At 36.7% G+C, this 15888-nt stretch overlaps 2 long non-coding RNA genes across 2 annotated transcripts in view; one reads left to right on the forward strand and one right to left on the reverse strand.

The window, feature by feature from the left end:
• LOC309860476 overlaps positions 1 to 15888 on the forward strand; it is a 155575-nt gene that overhangs the window by 28163 nt on the left and 111524 nt on the right. The window lies entirely within an intron of this gene.
• LOC309860480 overlaps positions 7192 to 15888 on the reverse strand; it is a 39425-nt gene continuing 30728 nt past the window's right edge. Inside the window, exon 2 of the long non-coding RNA XR_014309397.1 lies at positions 7192 to 7273. This is a non-coding gene — a long non-coding RNA (uncharacterized lncRNA). The remainder of the gene's footprint in view (positions 7274 to 15888) is intronic.

Here is a 15888-nt window from a genome sequence, read left to right on the forward strand (position 1 = left end):
GACCTCGAATAGTCAAAGGGATATTGAAAAAAAAAAGCCAACGTTGGTGGCATCACAATTCCGGACTTCAAGCTCTATTACAAAGCTGTCATCATCAAGACAGCATGGTACTGGCACAAAAACAGACACATAGATCAATGGAACAGAATAGAGAGCCCAGAAATAGACCCTCAAATCTATGGTCAACTCATCTTCGACAAAGCAGGAAAGAATGTCCAATGGAAAAAAGACAGCCTCTTCAATAAATGGTGCTGGGAAAATTGGACAGCCACATGCAGAAAAATGAAATTGGACCATTTCCTTACACCACACACAAAAATAGACTCAAAATGGATGAAGGACCTCAATGTGCGAAAGGAATCCATCAAAATCCTTGAGGAGAACACAGGCAGCAACCTCTTCGACCTCTGCCGCAGCAACATCTTCCTAGGAACAACGCAAAAGGCAAGGGAAGCAAGGGCAAAAATGAACTATTGGGATTTCATCAAGATCAAAAGCTTTTGCACAGCAAAGGAAACAGTTAACAAAATCAAAAGACAACTGACAGAATGGGAGAAGATATTTGCAAACGACATATCAGATAAAGGACTAGTGTCCAGAATCTATAAAGAACTTAGCAAACTCAACACCCAAAGAACAAATAATCCAATCAAGAAATGGGCAGAGGACATGAACAGACATTTCTGCAAAGAAGACATCCAGATGGCCAACAGACACATGAAAAAGTGCTCCATATCACTCGGCATCAGGGAAATACAAATCAAAACCACAATGAGATATCACCTCACACCAGTCAGAATGGCTAAAATCAACAAGTCAGGAAATGACAGATGCTGGCGAGGATGTGGAGAAAGGGGAACCCTCCTACACTGTTGGTGGGAATGCAAGCTGGTGCAGCCACTCTGGAAAACAGCATGGAGGTTCCTCAGAATGTTGAAAATAGAACTGCCCTATGACCCAGCAATTGCACTATTGGGTATTTACCCTAAAGATACAAATGTAGTGATCCAAAGGGGCACATGCACCCGAATGTTTATAGCAGCAATGTCCACAATAGCCAAACTATGGAAAGAACCTAGATGTCCATCCACAGATGAATGGATCAAGAAGATGTGGTATATATACACAATGGAATACTATGCAGCCATCAAAAGAAATGAAATCTTGCCATTTGCGACAACATGGATGGAACTAGAGCGTATCATGCTTAGCGAAATAAGTCAAGCAGAGAAAGACAACTATCATATGATCTCCCTGATATGAGGAAGTGGTGATGCAACATGGAGGCTTAAGTGGGTAGGAGAAGAATAAATGAAAGAAGATGGGATTGGGAGGGAGACAAACCATAAGTGACTCTTAATCTCACAAAACAAACTGAGGGTTGCTGGGGGGAGTGGGTTTGGGAGAAGGGGGTGGGATTATGGACATTGGGGAGGGTATGTGCTTTGGTGAGTGCTGTGAAGTGTGTAAACCTGGTGATTCACAGACCTGTACCCCTGGGGATAAAAATATATGTTTATAAAAAAAAAAAAAAAAAAAAGAAAGGACAAATACCCAACTTTTGTAGCAGCATGGACGGGACTGGAAGAGATTATTATGCTGAGTGAAATAAGTCAAACAGAGAGAGTCAATTATCATATGGTTTCACTTATTTGTGGAGCATAACAAATAGCATGGAGGACATGGGGAGTTAGAGAGGAGAAGGGAGTTGGGGGAAATTGGAAGGGGAGGTGAACCATGAGAGACTATGGACTCTGAAAAACAATCTGAGGATTTTGAAGGGGTGGGGGGTGGGAGTTTGGGGTACTAGGTGGTGGGTATTATAAAGGGTACGAATTGCATGGAGCACTGGGTGTGGTGAGAAATAATGAATACTGTTATGCTGAAAATAAAAAATAAATTTAAAAAAAAAAATAAAAAATAAATAAATAAATAAATAAAATGCCATTATTATTTCGACTCAACAAAACTAGTTTTTGAGACATTGAGCAGTAATTGTGGTCAATATATTAAAATCAATAACATGTAAAATGAAAAAAACATTTTTTTCCATCAATCCATGATGACATGACTTTCCCAAAACCAGGAGTGCCGCGAGTCTCCAAAGATGGTCATAAAAACCCCTCAGTCATCTACTATTTAGATATGAGAGCTAAAAACAATGTATATATTCAGTTGCTCTTTAAAAATGCGATGAGTTATAATGCTGATGTTGAGCACTGATATTTATAGAACACTTACTATGTTCTTGGAACTCCTAAGTTCTTTTCATAGATAATCTCATTTAATACATGAAACTGCCTTCTGAGGTAGTTACTATTATTATCCCCATCTTACATGTAAGAAAACTGGGAGAAATGTAACTTCCTATAGACTACAGAAAATATTGGAAATATCAGCATCAACTCAGACCTATATGGGTCAAAACTGCGGACTTTGCCTATATCATTTGTCTTTCTCTTTCCCTGCCTCCTTTTTTCTTTCTTTCCATAAGAGATTGAATATACAGTAATTTAATTATATTCTTCTTTATCTTGTTAGGACTGTGTGCTAATGAGACCCAGGGTAATATGTATATCTGTATTCTGTTTATAGCAATTGGACTATTAGCCTTAAACTAGTTACTTAGATATATGCTATTCATAGTAATAAGAATTATCAAGGGCGGAAAACTTCAAATAATTCATTGTTTGTAAATTCAAAGGAAATAAATACAGATAAGTGGCAAAACTACAAGTCACATTTGTATTAGTTTCCAATTGCTGCATAGAAAATCACTACAAATTTTGGGCTTAAAATGGCATGCATTTATTTTTTCACAATTTCCATAGGTCAGAAGTCTGAGTGTAGCTTAATTGGGTCTTTGGCTCAGGGTCTCACAGGCTGTAATCAGTGTTGTCCAGGCTGCATTTTCTTTTGTAAAACTGCTAGAATAGAAACTTTTTTCAAGCTCATTCAGATTGTTAGCAAAATCCATTTTTATATTAGTTTCCTGTGGCTGCTGTAACAAGTTACCACAAAGTAGGTGGCTTGAAACAACAGAAATTTGGGTGGCTCAGTCAGTTAAGTATGAGACTCTTGATTTCAGCTCAGGTCATGATCTTAGGATTGTGAGACTGAGCCCTGTGTCAAGCTCCAACATGGAGCCTGCTTAAGATTCTCTCTCTCCCTCTCTAAAAAACAAACAAACCAAACCACCACCATCAACAAACAACAGAAATTTATTCTCTCATGGTTCTGGTTCTGAAGGCCAAGAGTCTGAAATCATGGTGTTTGTAGGGGTTGTACTTTTCTTGAAGCCTTTAAGCTAGGATTTTTCCTTGCCTCTTCTAGTTTCTAGTGGCTGTTTGCATTTGTTGGCTTTCTGATTTGTGGCCACTTGACTCCAATCTCTTAACAATACATCATCTCCTCCTCTTATGAGGTGACTTTTTTTTTTTTCTGGATTTTTGCTAGGGGCTGCCTTCGGGCCTACAGGCTCCAAAAGTTTCCTCTCCTTGGGACTTTACTCAACATAAGTGCTTACTTCATCAAGCCAGCAAAGAGAATATCTAACATCACTGAGGGCCAGTTCCTTTCTTAAGGACATTCATCAGATTTTAGTCAGGGCCACCCCCATTAACACAAAGGCAACTGAAAGGGAATATTAATTACATCTGCAAAATCCTTCACGTTTACCATATTCTGTTGGCTAGGTGCAATTCACAATCCCCACCCACACTCAATGGAAGAGGATTATACAGAGCAGGGCAGGAATGCTAGGGGTTGGGAAACAGTGACCACCTTATGATTTGTTTGTCACAGTATCCCCCAAGAAGTCTCTGTTTTCTGCAGTTAATTTTTTTTTTTAATCAAGAACCAGAGAACCAAAATTTTACTTTTAATGTTTGCTCGCCCAACTTTTTCATCTTTGTATATCATAGAAATCTTGGCTGAACATTTAGAAGATGAAATCTACTTCATGAAACTCTTGGAAGGTGGAAAGGAATCTAAAATTTACATAAATCAGTTCTACCTCTCCCCTAATATATCAAGTTCAGGAATTCAACTCTACATATTAGGTATTCTTTCATGGATTTCTGCTTCTGTTTGAATGTGTATAGTAGCTGGAAGATAGTTCATGAGTGCTTAATTACCACTATAGACAGCGACATTAGTTTTAAAAAGCTAATTTACAGGCACCTGAGTGGCTCAGTCAGTTAAACATCTGACTCTTGATTTTGTCTCAGATCATGATATCATGGTGGTGAGATTTAGCCCCATATTGGGCTCTGCTCTGGGCATGGAACCTGCTCAAGATTCTCTCCCTCTCTCTTTGCCCACTCCCCACTTTCGCTCTCTCTAAAAATTAATTAATTGATTGATTAATTTAAAAAGCTAACCTTAAATGAATTGGAACATTTATTGTTGAAAAACAAACCAGATAGTACTGGGTTGAATATTTCCTCCAAATTAATGTCTACTTAGAACCTCAGATTGTGGCCTTCTTTGGAAATTAGGTCTTTGTAGATGTAATTAGTTAAGATGAGGTCACACTGGATATGGATGGTCTCCAAATTCAAAGACTAGTATCCCTTATACAAAGGTATATATGAAATATACAAAGAAGGCAGCTGTGTGACAACTAGAGGCAAAGACTTAGAATGATACCACTCTATTCTCTCCCTTTCCTACTAGGACTGTCTATTCTATGCCTGTACCACCATTATATTTTGGAGCACATAACTTGCTTCCTAGTTTCACAAGGATTTTGCTTCAGGATGGATCATACCCAGAGTCTCACCCATAATTGATTTATGTCTTTTTAAATGATGAAATTTGGAACTTTTTGAGTTGACAGTATTCAGATGAAATTTTGGGTATAAAGCTAATTAGATGGGGTAAGACTTTGGCAGATGTTAAAGTAGAGTAGATATATTTGGCATATGGGACAGACATGAATTTAGGGGGTCAGAGGCAGACTATACTGTGTTAAATGTGTTTCTCCAGGATAATGTCTACCTAAAACCTCAGAATGTGACCTTATTTGGAAATAGGGGTTTTGCTGATTTCACTAGTTAAGACAAGGTCATACTGGAATAGGGTTGGCCCTAAATCTAATAACTGGTGTCCTTTTAAGCAGACCATATGAAGATATAGAGTGGAGCATACTTGTGATGACACAGACAGAGATGGAAGCAATGTAATTACAAGCCAAGGGATGCCAGGGATTGCTGGCAGCCACCGAGAGTTAAGAAGAAGCAAGGGAGCATTTGTTTCTAGAGACTTTAGATCAGGCATGACCCTGTTGACATCTTGATTTTGGATTTCTGGCCTCCAGAACTATGAGAACATATTTCCATTGCTTTAAGATACCAAATTTGAAAAAAATTGTTATGGTAATTCTAGGAAATTAATACACAAACATACAAACAGGGACTTTATCTTTTACTAAGGAACATCACATGACAAGCTTATTCCCTCTTATGATGGCCTTAATCTTTTAGTTTGGTTTTCTTCAAGCTAAAATCAAGAGTCCTTCAAATATTTTTTGATGTAGCACAATTACATCCTGGTTTCTGTACCTCAAAGATTTGTAGTTTATCTGCCCCTTATTAAAATGTCACAGCCAACACTAAACATATTCCAGATGTAGGATCTCCAAGGCAAAGCAAAATGTCTGAATTTAATCTCTGAACAGAACAATCCTATTCTTTTCACGTAATAATTATGTGAGCCTTTTAACAGTGCCATTACAGTACTAAAATGTGTTTAATTTGTAATCTACTAAAACTTCGAAATGCTTTTCCTATGAACTTTTTAAAAAAATATTTTATTTATTTATTTGACAGAGAGAGAGATCACAAGTAGACAGAGAGGCAGGAAGAGAGAGAGGGGGAAGCAGGCTCCCTGCTGATCAGAGAGCCCGACTCGGGGCTCAATCCCAGGACCCTGAGATCATGACCTGAGCAAAAGGCAGAGGGTTAACCCACCAACCCACTCACGTGCCCCTTTCCTGTGAACTTTATCAAGTTCTGATCATATCCAGTATACTCTTGAACAAGTGGTTGACTGGACCAATGTACAGATTATTATATCTTCCTGTGAAATTGATCTCAGTTTGAAGCTATACTTTTAGCCTTAGTGCTTTTTTTAAATTTGGATTTTGGATGTCAGGACCTAAAAACAGTCCTCTAATTTTTCTTTGCTTAAGAATTGGATAAGCATGCTATTACTGTTTTCAAAATTGCTGGTAGAAACATGGTGCTCCTGGGTGGCTCAGTTGGTTAAGTGTCTGACTTCAGCTCAGGTTATGATCCCAAGGTTCTGGGATGGAGCCCCATGTCAGGCTCCTTATTTAGTAGGGAGCCTTCTTCTCCCACTCCCTCTGCCTGCTGCTCCCCCTGCTGGTGCTCTCTCTCTCTCTCTCTCTCTGTCAAATAAATAAATAAAATCTTTTAAAAAAAGAGAGATGCAAGCATATTAGGATAAATTTCATTAAAATAAGATCAAAAATAGAATTCAGTGGCACATCAATGAAATTTTTTCCCAAAAAAGCATAAAAATTAATAAGTATTCTTTTAAACTATTCAATTAGAAAGGATCCACTTAATAATATTAATATCAGCTAATATTTTATTATGTAGCACACCAGAAGATTATAAATTGCCTGGTATAGCTAATATTCAGCTAAAATTTAGCAATACTTATAATAGTATATTAATTTGCCAACTAAATTACAATTTAAAAATAAAATCAGATTATTTGGGAATTATTAATTTGGGGAGAAATCTCATTTTGAAGTATTTACCAAATGTTTACAAACCAGCTGTTTAATACTATTTTCTAGATTTTTCTTTTAAGAAATCAGAATTGCTCACAGCTTTGTGGTTTTTGAAATCAATCCTTTGTCTCTTTTTAAAAATTTACTCTGCTTGGGATGCCTGGGTGGCTCAGTCAGTTAAGCATCTATCTGTCTTTGGCTCAAGTCATGATCCCAGGGTCCTGGGATCAAGTCCTATATAGGGCTACCTGCTCAGTGGGGAGCCCTCTTCTCCCTCTGCTTGTCGCATCCCTTGCCTGTGCTCTCTCTTTTTCTCTGAAAAATAAGTAAATAAAATCTTTTTAAAAAAATTATCCCACTCCGAAAGTCTTGGTTTATCAGCAATTTAATTTTTATAAAAATAATTATTAATTTTAGTACATCCTTACCTGTCATGGCATCCCAGTTTTCTGTTTATGGTGCTTGTTCTAAGCCTTCCAATTTGGTGACCAGTCTCCTTAAAGAAAAAGGCTAAAACACAAAGGACATTGATAAAATTTTTCTGATGTATTAACATTAGTCCATTTCCTTTGTGCAAGAATCTCATCCTCTCCTTGTTCATTTTGCTATAAACATGGCACCAGAATCCTCCTTTTGAACACTTCAAAGAAACTGTGTCCCTAAGAATCACTTTTAACACTTGTTTTATGGCACTCACATTCACAACATTTGAATCAATCTCTTGTGTTAAGAAGATTTTCTATTTTCAGAATTGTCCTGAGAAATGCAAATTATGTGTGTGTGTGTGTATATAGTGATATATATCCTATAATTAGATAATTTCCTTTAACTGTGCTATGTGGGTCACTAGTGTTCTGAAAGATATTAAATATATTATCTGGAGAAAAAGCTTTTTATATAAATATAGCTAGGATATATCCAATCTATAACTTTTCTCTTGATGCCTCATTGTATAGTAGATAATGCATTACTATTAATTAGGATGCTATATCTTACAGCAAAGGAAATTCTTTAATTTTATGTTATATAGTTTCATAGAATAAATTGATCACAAAACATTTTCTAAAACATCTCTTCACATCTATTCAAAGAAATACATTTGAGAAAGCTTTGAATTAAATCATTAGCCCTCAGGACATCACTATGAATTACTTAATCATATGAGTGAGAATGACACAGAGATGCTCTCTCAAGATCCCCTTTCAAAGAAAGACTTCTGGGGGCACCTAGGTGGCTTTGTTGGTTAACCAACTGCCTTTGGCTCAGGTCATGAGCCTAGAGTCCCAGAATTGAGTTCCACATCAGGCTCCTGCAGGGAGTCTGCTTTCTCCCTCTTAACCCTTCCCCCCACCCCTATGCTCTCTCTCTCTCTCTCTCTCTCGAGTAAATAAATAAAATCGTTAAGAAAGATTTAAAAAATTTTTTAAAAAGAAAGACATCTGGCCAGCTGTAGGGAATGCATTCAATACACTGCCTCTGAGGGTGCCAGGGTGGCTTAGCTGGTTAAACGTCTGCCTTCAGCTCAGGTCATAATCTCAGGGTCCTGAAATTGAGTCCTGCATTGGGCTCCCTGCAACAGGGAGTTTGTTTCTCTTTCACCCTCTGACCCTCCCCACTGCTTGTGTGTGTGTGTGCTTTCTCTCAAATAAATAAAAAAATAAAATAAAATAAAAATAACACTGCCTCCAGCTTACAGTTCTAGGAGCAACTGCATACTAGTTTACATCTCTTAGGGGAGCCTGCATGTGGTGACTGAACAAGGTAGGGATATAAGGCTATCATCATTTAGACTCCACATAGCACAGATCTGCTGAGAAATATTTGCACCAGAGCTTCCTACAGGGTTAGCCAAGGCTTTTTGTTGTTGTTGTTCAGTCTTCCTTTTTTTTTTTTTTTAATTCTTCATTTTGTCTTTTTTGGTCCAGTCTTTATTTCAATTCAGCTTCTTTCTCTGCCTCATCATACTCCTTCATCTCTCTGTTATTAATCACACATCTTGTACCCCTAACTCTATCTTAGCATCTGCTTCTTAAAAAAAATTGTGATAGCTGGAAAGCAAAGATTTAAAAAAAAAATACTTTCAGTCAGTTTTCTTTGGAAAGATATATTTTAGTGAGAGGTGAGGGGAGAAGGAAATGCGCAGTGCAGAGGCAGTGTTAGAACAGAGCAGTCTAACTCTGTTCTAACAAAGTATTAGAACAGAAGCACTCTCATGTGGGCTTGACACATGAACAGGGAGACCACAGATTACAGACGTGTCAAGGCATAAGCAGTAAGGAGAAGTAAGGAAAGTGAATGATTCTAAGGACAAATACAGTTGTAATTTAGCTGCATTCTTCTGGTTGGCCTAATGATAGGTTTAAACTTGCAGTGTTTCTCTGGTCTCAGGGCCAAGGGCAAAGCCAACCTTAATTTTAAATAAGACTATAAATTAGGGTTGGGCCAGATTGTTAGCCCATTTCATTATCTTGCCTAATTTCAAACCTCTGCTGAAATTAGCTTCATGGCTAGCTGCAGGAAGTGGTGATGCTGATTCAGCAGAAATAGTTTTGGACTAAGATTTACATGAAGACAAATCAACTAGTCAATTCAGGGGAAAATAAAATAGCCTTGAACTAGTTGTTGGGATAAATGGAATCAATTCATTGAGCCATTTAAGCAAGAAAGCAATTCCAAAATCTGACTCAATTGAGCAAATACTCTATAAAGCTATTGTCAAAATAAATATACACAAAATTATACCTAAAACATAAATAAAATGTTACTTTGGCTATTACATGTTGAATTAATCTCTAAATTCAGTTCTCAAGTACAACATACTTTATAGGCCAGTGTTTCACCGTATACTGTTGGCTAATATTCTCTCCTTGACCCCTTCGCAGAAAGTTTCCTCAAAGAGATGTATCATTTGAGGTATTTGAGAACACATTAAGTACATTTTCAATCAAGCTCATTTCTTAAGAAAAGGGCATTTTTTTTTTCTTTTTTAAAAGCTGTGATCACCCAGACAGCATAGTACTGGCATAAAAACACACACAGACTAATGGAACAGAGTAGAGAGCCCAGATACAGACCCTCAACTCTATGGTCAAATAATCTTCAACAAAGCAGGAGAAAATATCCAGGGGAAAAAAAGATAGTCTCTCCATTAAATGGTGCTGGGAAAATTAGACAACCATGTACAGAAGAATGAAACTCGAGCATTCTCTTGCACCATACACAAAGATAAACCCAAAGTGGATGAAAGACCTCAATGTGAGACAGGAATCCATCCAAATCCTAGAGGAGAACATAGGCAGTAACCTCTTCCACATCGGCCACAGCAACTTCTTTAAAGACACGTCTCCAAAAGCAAAGGAAACAAAAGTGAAAATGAACTTTTGGGACTTCATCAAGATCAAAAGCTTCTGCACAGCAAGGAAATAGTCAACAAAATAAAGAGGCAACCGACAGAATGGGAGAAGGTATTTGCAAATGACACTATAGACCAAGGACTGATATCCAAGATCTATAAAGAACTCAAACTCCACATCCAAAAAACAGATAATCATGTCAAAAAATGGGCAGAAGACATGAGCAGTCACTTCCCAATGGCTAGCAGACACATGAAAAAATGTTCATCATCATTAGCCATCAGGGAAATTCAAATCAAAACCACATTAAGATAACACCTTACCCCAGTTAGAATTACAAAGATCAACAAAGCAGGAAAAACAAATGTTGGAAAGGATGTGGAGAAATGGGATTCCTCTTACACTGTTGGTGGGAATGCAAGTTGGTGCAGCCACTTTGGAAAACAATGCAGAGATTCCTCAAAAAATTTTTAAAAAGCTACCCTATGACCCAGCAACTGCACTACTGGTGTATTTACCCCAAAGATATAGATATAGTGAAAAGAAGGGCCATATGTATCCCAATGTTCATAGCAGCAATGTCCACAACAGACAAACTGTGTAAAGAACCGAAATGCCCTTCAACAAATGAATGGATAAAGAAGATGTGGTCCATATATTCAATGGAATATTACTCAGCCATCAGAAAGAATGAATACCCAACTTTTGCATCAACATGGATGGGACTGGAGGATATTATACTGAGTGAAATAAGTCAAGCAGAGAAAGTCAATTACCATATGGTTTCACTTACTTGTGGAACATAAGGAATAACATGGAGGACATTAGGACAAGGAAAGGAAAAGTGAATTGGGGGAAATTGGGGGGTGGGGGAGGAGATGAACCACGAGAGACTGTGGACTCCAAGAAACAAACTGAGGGTTTTAGAGGGGAGGGGTTGGGGGAGATGGGTGAGCCTGGTGGTAGGTATTATGGAGGACATGCATTGCATGGAACAGTGGGTGTTGCACATAAACAATGAATCTTGGAACACTGCATCAAAACTAATGATGTATTTTATAGTAACTAACATAACACAATAAAAACTTAATTAATTATTTTAATTCAGTTAGCCAACATATAATCATCATTAGTTTTTGATGTAATAATGTTCAATGATTCATTAATTATATATAACACCCAATGCTGTTTTCATCATGTGAAGATGTTTTATCTCTTTGGTTCTGATACCTAAGCAGTGAATATATTTTATAGATCCAGAAAATAAACTGTGCCTTACTTCAAAAAATAGGATAATGTTTTAAAAATTAGTAGTCTCATTCATATTGTCTGAGTGAAGTTTATTCACTTACAGCTAGCTAATAGATATGAATCAATTCAAACTATCAGAGATACACAGAATTTAGTTTTTTGCCTGTTCATGGATTTGAAAGTTGGATATATTTTCATAGAAAAATAAACCTAGTGAAACTTAATAATGGTCCCTCTCAGGAAGCTAACCAAATTCTCCACTTCAAATCTACTATGTCTCCAGTAATTATATTCTCCAAGGATTTAAGTGTGGAAAATATATGAGATAAAGTATGAGAAGTGACTTATGAAGATTAGTAAAAATGTAACATACCATAGCACATTATAATTAATTGTTCTTGGAGTCAAACTCAGGTGCAGTTCCCAGAAAGACCCTTTATTTCCTTTGACAGTAGAGTTTATAAGTACCTATTTTAAGTGTTTTAACTGTTGTTTTGGATGATATTTTGAGGCCCACTAACTCCCAAGGAGATATTGAACCTACATAGACTTTTAAGGAGAATTACTTGGAAGAAGTAGAATGATACTCTATTTATGAAGATGGGTGAGATATTTCTGTTATCATGATAGCAACAGAAAGTGGAGAAGAAATTAATGTACTCTTCCTGTTTTCTATGCCTCTGTTAGATATGGTACATATATAGTTTCAGTATCCTTATCAACTGCAATCAATTAAATAGGTGATAAGCTGATTTTTTTAGAAAAGGAAGTTAAGTTGTATAATATTCCCAAGACCTCATATTTTCTAATTTTTAGAGATTTGACTTTAACTTGTAAAGTTGTGTCCTTTCTACCTTGTTAAGCTGCTTCCATCAATAATGTGACTCCCATCAATATTTAATGTGTGTAACATTTCATGTTTAAAACATGAACTGTTTTTTCATATTATTTTATGTTTTATGTTATGTTTATCTAGTTTTTTTTATATTATATATTTTTATATTATATTTTATATTATGTTTTTATATTATATTTATATTATGTTTTTATATTATGTTTATCTAGTTTTTATATTACATTTATCTAGACTTATCTTCAGAGTTAAAAAAAACTTGATATGATATTGGAGCTTTTGAAATAAGAATCTGAAGAAAACATATTTTATATTAGTCTTTTTAAAGCTGTTTTTTTATTCACTGGTAGTACATGAATAATATAAGGGTTTGAATGGACAAACCAATAAGTAAATTTTTACTGTAAAGCAACAACTGAATAATGAAACAATGAAGAAAAATCCTGAAATATAATTGCATTACGATAATTGGCAGCAGCAGTAGTAGGCTGCTATTTCAATAAATTTGACCAGAACTGTGACAGTCATTTGGTTTCTCTACTACTCTTCTGTTGAGAGATATTTCTCCATGGGTCTCTTGTGTTTTTGGATATCTTCCAGCAGAAGCACTGACTTCCGTTATGCCAAGCTTTCTTTCAAGGATGTTTATACAGCAAATAACCTTGGAAGATATAGATGGTATCTCTTTTGAGAGCAAAGGGCAGGTTTTCTCTCAGCTGTGGAATATAGAGATGTTGTCTCTTTCTGAGGCAGAAGGCAGCACACTTAGTAGGTCTAGGTACAGATTCATAATGCTCAATATTTCTGGTAGTCAAGGAAGGGCTGATACTTCAACCACCACTACAAAAAAGGAAGGCCAGCCCCTTATTTGTCATGTTGGATATTGGAGATAGTGGGATTAGAGATAAGTGGGAATTCTACTTTGTTCTTTATATTGGCTATCTCATAAATCAACACTTCTTGGCTAAGGTCCAAATAAATACTTTGGATTGAAGAACCCAGCAAGTCCTGGAATGTTCTCTGACTTTAGGGCTCCATAACCATAATGAATTTTTGAACTAAAATTCTCTATGATTATTTTGCCTTTGGCAAAGGAAGGTAGCCTAGCAAAGGAAGGTAGACTCAGGAATTCATACTCGTTGCCTCTCTGACATGGCTATTAGACATGTACCATCTGAAAGGGATTATTATATTGCTACTGAGCTCTTGTCAAAGCTAAAAACCTTCTCCATAGGGGCTTTGTGACTCTTTGGTGTAATATTCCCATTTTGAGGTGGATCAGCTTAGACTCAGTGACTAACAAGTAGAAAAATCTCAACAAGCTTCACTGATAGAATGGAAATTGTATACTCAGTAAAACTGGAGTCCTGGCCCCAGTGATATATTTACTTTATCTGAAAAAATGACAGCTAATCCCTTTGGATGAAAATTTGTTCTTCACTCTGTCACCTAAAGCATAGCCTCTAACTCAGCAGAGGCCTTTATTCACAGAAATTCCCCTAGTTCTTAAGTTTGGTTCACTGATGGTTTGGCTAACCTAAAACTTGAAGAAATAAACTGGCTTGGTATACCTTTTCCACCTTAGTGTCAGCTATGCAGAACCAAAATTAGACATGATTGTTCGTCTCATATGTAGACCTTAACTGTTCTTATAGCTGTGGCCAATGCTCTTCTTAATGAGCCTCATTACATTTTTAATGGCCTTTTAAATCTTGAAAATGGCCTAGGTGTTTGGTCTGCCCCAAGGAAAAGAAAAGATTCCTCTTCCTCCTCCTCTATTTCCTCCATCCCTTCCTTCTCCTTCTCCTCATTTTCCTTTCCTGTCCCTTCCTCCTCCTTCCTCTTTTTATTTTAAAATAGTCATTCAGCAGTAGGCTGGTATTCAAGTCAAGGTATTTTATTGATCTCCCATACCTCTTGGCATCCAGAGGCATCTGGTTTTGCATAGTCTCTGGTGTTGAAAAAGCCTATTCAAAAATAAAAAAGACTTCTTAATCTACTTGCCTGCCTACTTTAGTGAGGCTGTTTTATTCATTGAATACAGTTGTCCCCAGAAATGGATCATCTCCTCTGTGAGACTTTCCAGCTAATTCTCATGACAGAATGGGTGGGGATTTACATAGACCTATTTTTTTTAAATGTGAGATTCCATCTAGACCATTCCTGGGCATAACTCTTTCTTTTCCCTAAACAGCAGTTCGAGGCCAGTCTGTTTGCTACACTGGGTACAGCCAAATGGGCCCTAGGGAATTAAAAATAATTCTTGTTTAACCACCTGAATTGTATTTTTGAATCAGCATGGTTTTTGATCATAATGATAATGGCAGTTAGTTGAGTACCAATAGTAACCCACACCAGATCTTTCAGTAGTAGCCAATATAGCCAAATGGTGGACATAATATTTCTGTAAGTTTTATATAAACTTTGTCCTTCTTGGGAAAATGTTTGGATTCAGGTAAGAAATGAAGAAAAATGAATTTGAAGAAAAATGAATTTACAGCTGCTAGAATAGGACACAACAAATTTTAGGGGGTAGAAGGAGAAAACAATCACAGAGGTACCTGGGGAAGGAAAACCTCAGACTCCTTGAAGTATGGTGATGGAGGGACATTAATGATCTTTGTCTTTCAGAACCATGAACATTTCTCATTAACAAAAATACTCTGATATGGCTCCCATAAACTGATGTGTCCAACACCTTAAATTTAACTGACTGTTGTCATCTCCTGCCAGACAACCCTGACCATGATTTGATTAGTACTCTCCTTGATTTTACTTAGAGTTCAATCAGAAACTGCAGATTAAAAAAAAAAAAAAAAAGAAAAGAAAAGAAACTGCACATGGCTTTTGCTCTTGTACCTTCCATATAAAAACAGCTGTCAGTACCTCCATGTATCTTCCCAACCTCCATTACTATATAACTGTTTCTTATTCCCTTGGTAGACAAATACCTTCTGCCTGGTGGTATGAACAAACAGAAAAGATGGACTGGTTCCCTGAAGGAAGTTCTATCCCCAAAAGGTTTGGTAAATAATTATTTGAACTGAAATGAGAACCTAAAGAAATATCAGCTCACTGGGAGGCTACTATAAAGGCACTGTCAATTCAGGCCCCCTGATGATGTAAGTCTCACTTGGGGTCTTGATGACTATAAAAGCCCATATTTTTCTAGTGACACCATGTACACCCATGATGCCATACTTCTTGTCATTATCTTGCCTTCCTCCCCAAATTATAGTGATTTATAGCTTAGCAAAGATTATAATGTACTTTCACATTCTGAAGAAATACCAGATTATGTAACTCAGGAGACTACAGAATTCTCTCTAAATGAGGCTACCTTTTACTCAGGGGAGCTTCCAAAGGAATAATTGACTTCAGTAAGTATACAGAGATAGTCACCCCTATAATGGTAGTCATTCAATTAGAAACAATATGAAATTTGTTTCTGACTTTAATTGAAATAACACAACTTTGACCATGACAGACACTGGCATCAGTATCAACTCACTGTCCTAAGGACTTTTATAGATTATAAAATCACCCTAGGCATTCTTGTATGGCAAGGCAGAGTTGGTATAATTACTAATACATAGTTCTGTACTTGGATTAATGCCTTAGGGAAATGAAAAGATCAGTATAGGAAGTTAAGAGGAAAGCCACCTGGA

The sequence above is a fragment of the Mustela nivalis genome (genome assembly GCF_964662115.1).
Source record: "Mustela nivalis genome assembly, chromosome: 2".
Classification (NCBI taxonomy): Eukaryota; Metazoa; Chordata; class Mammalia; order Carnivora; family Mustelidae; genus Mustela; species Mustela nivalis.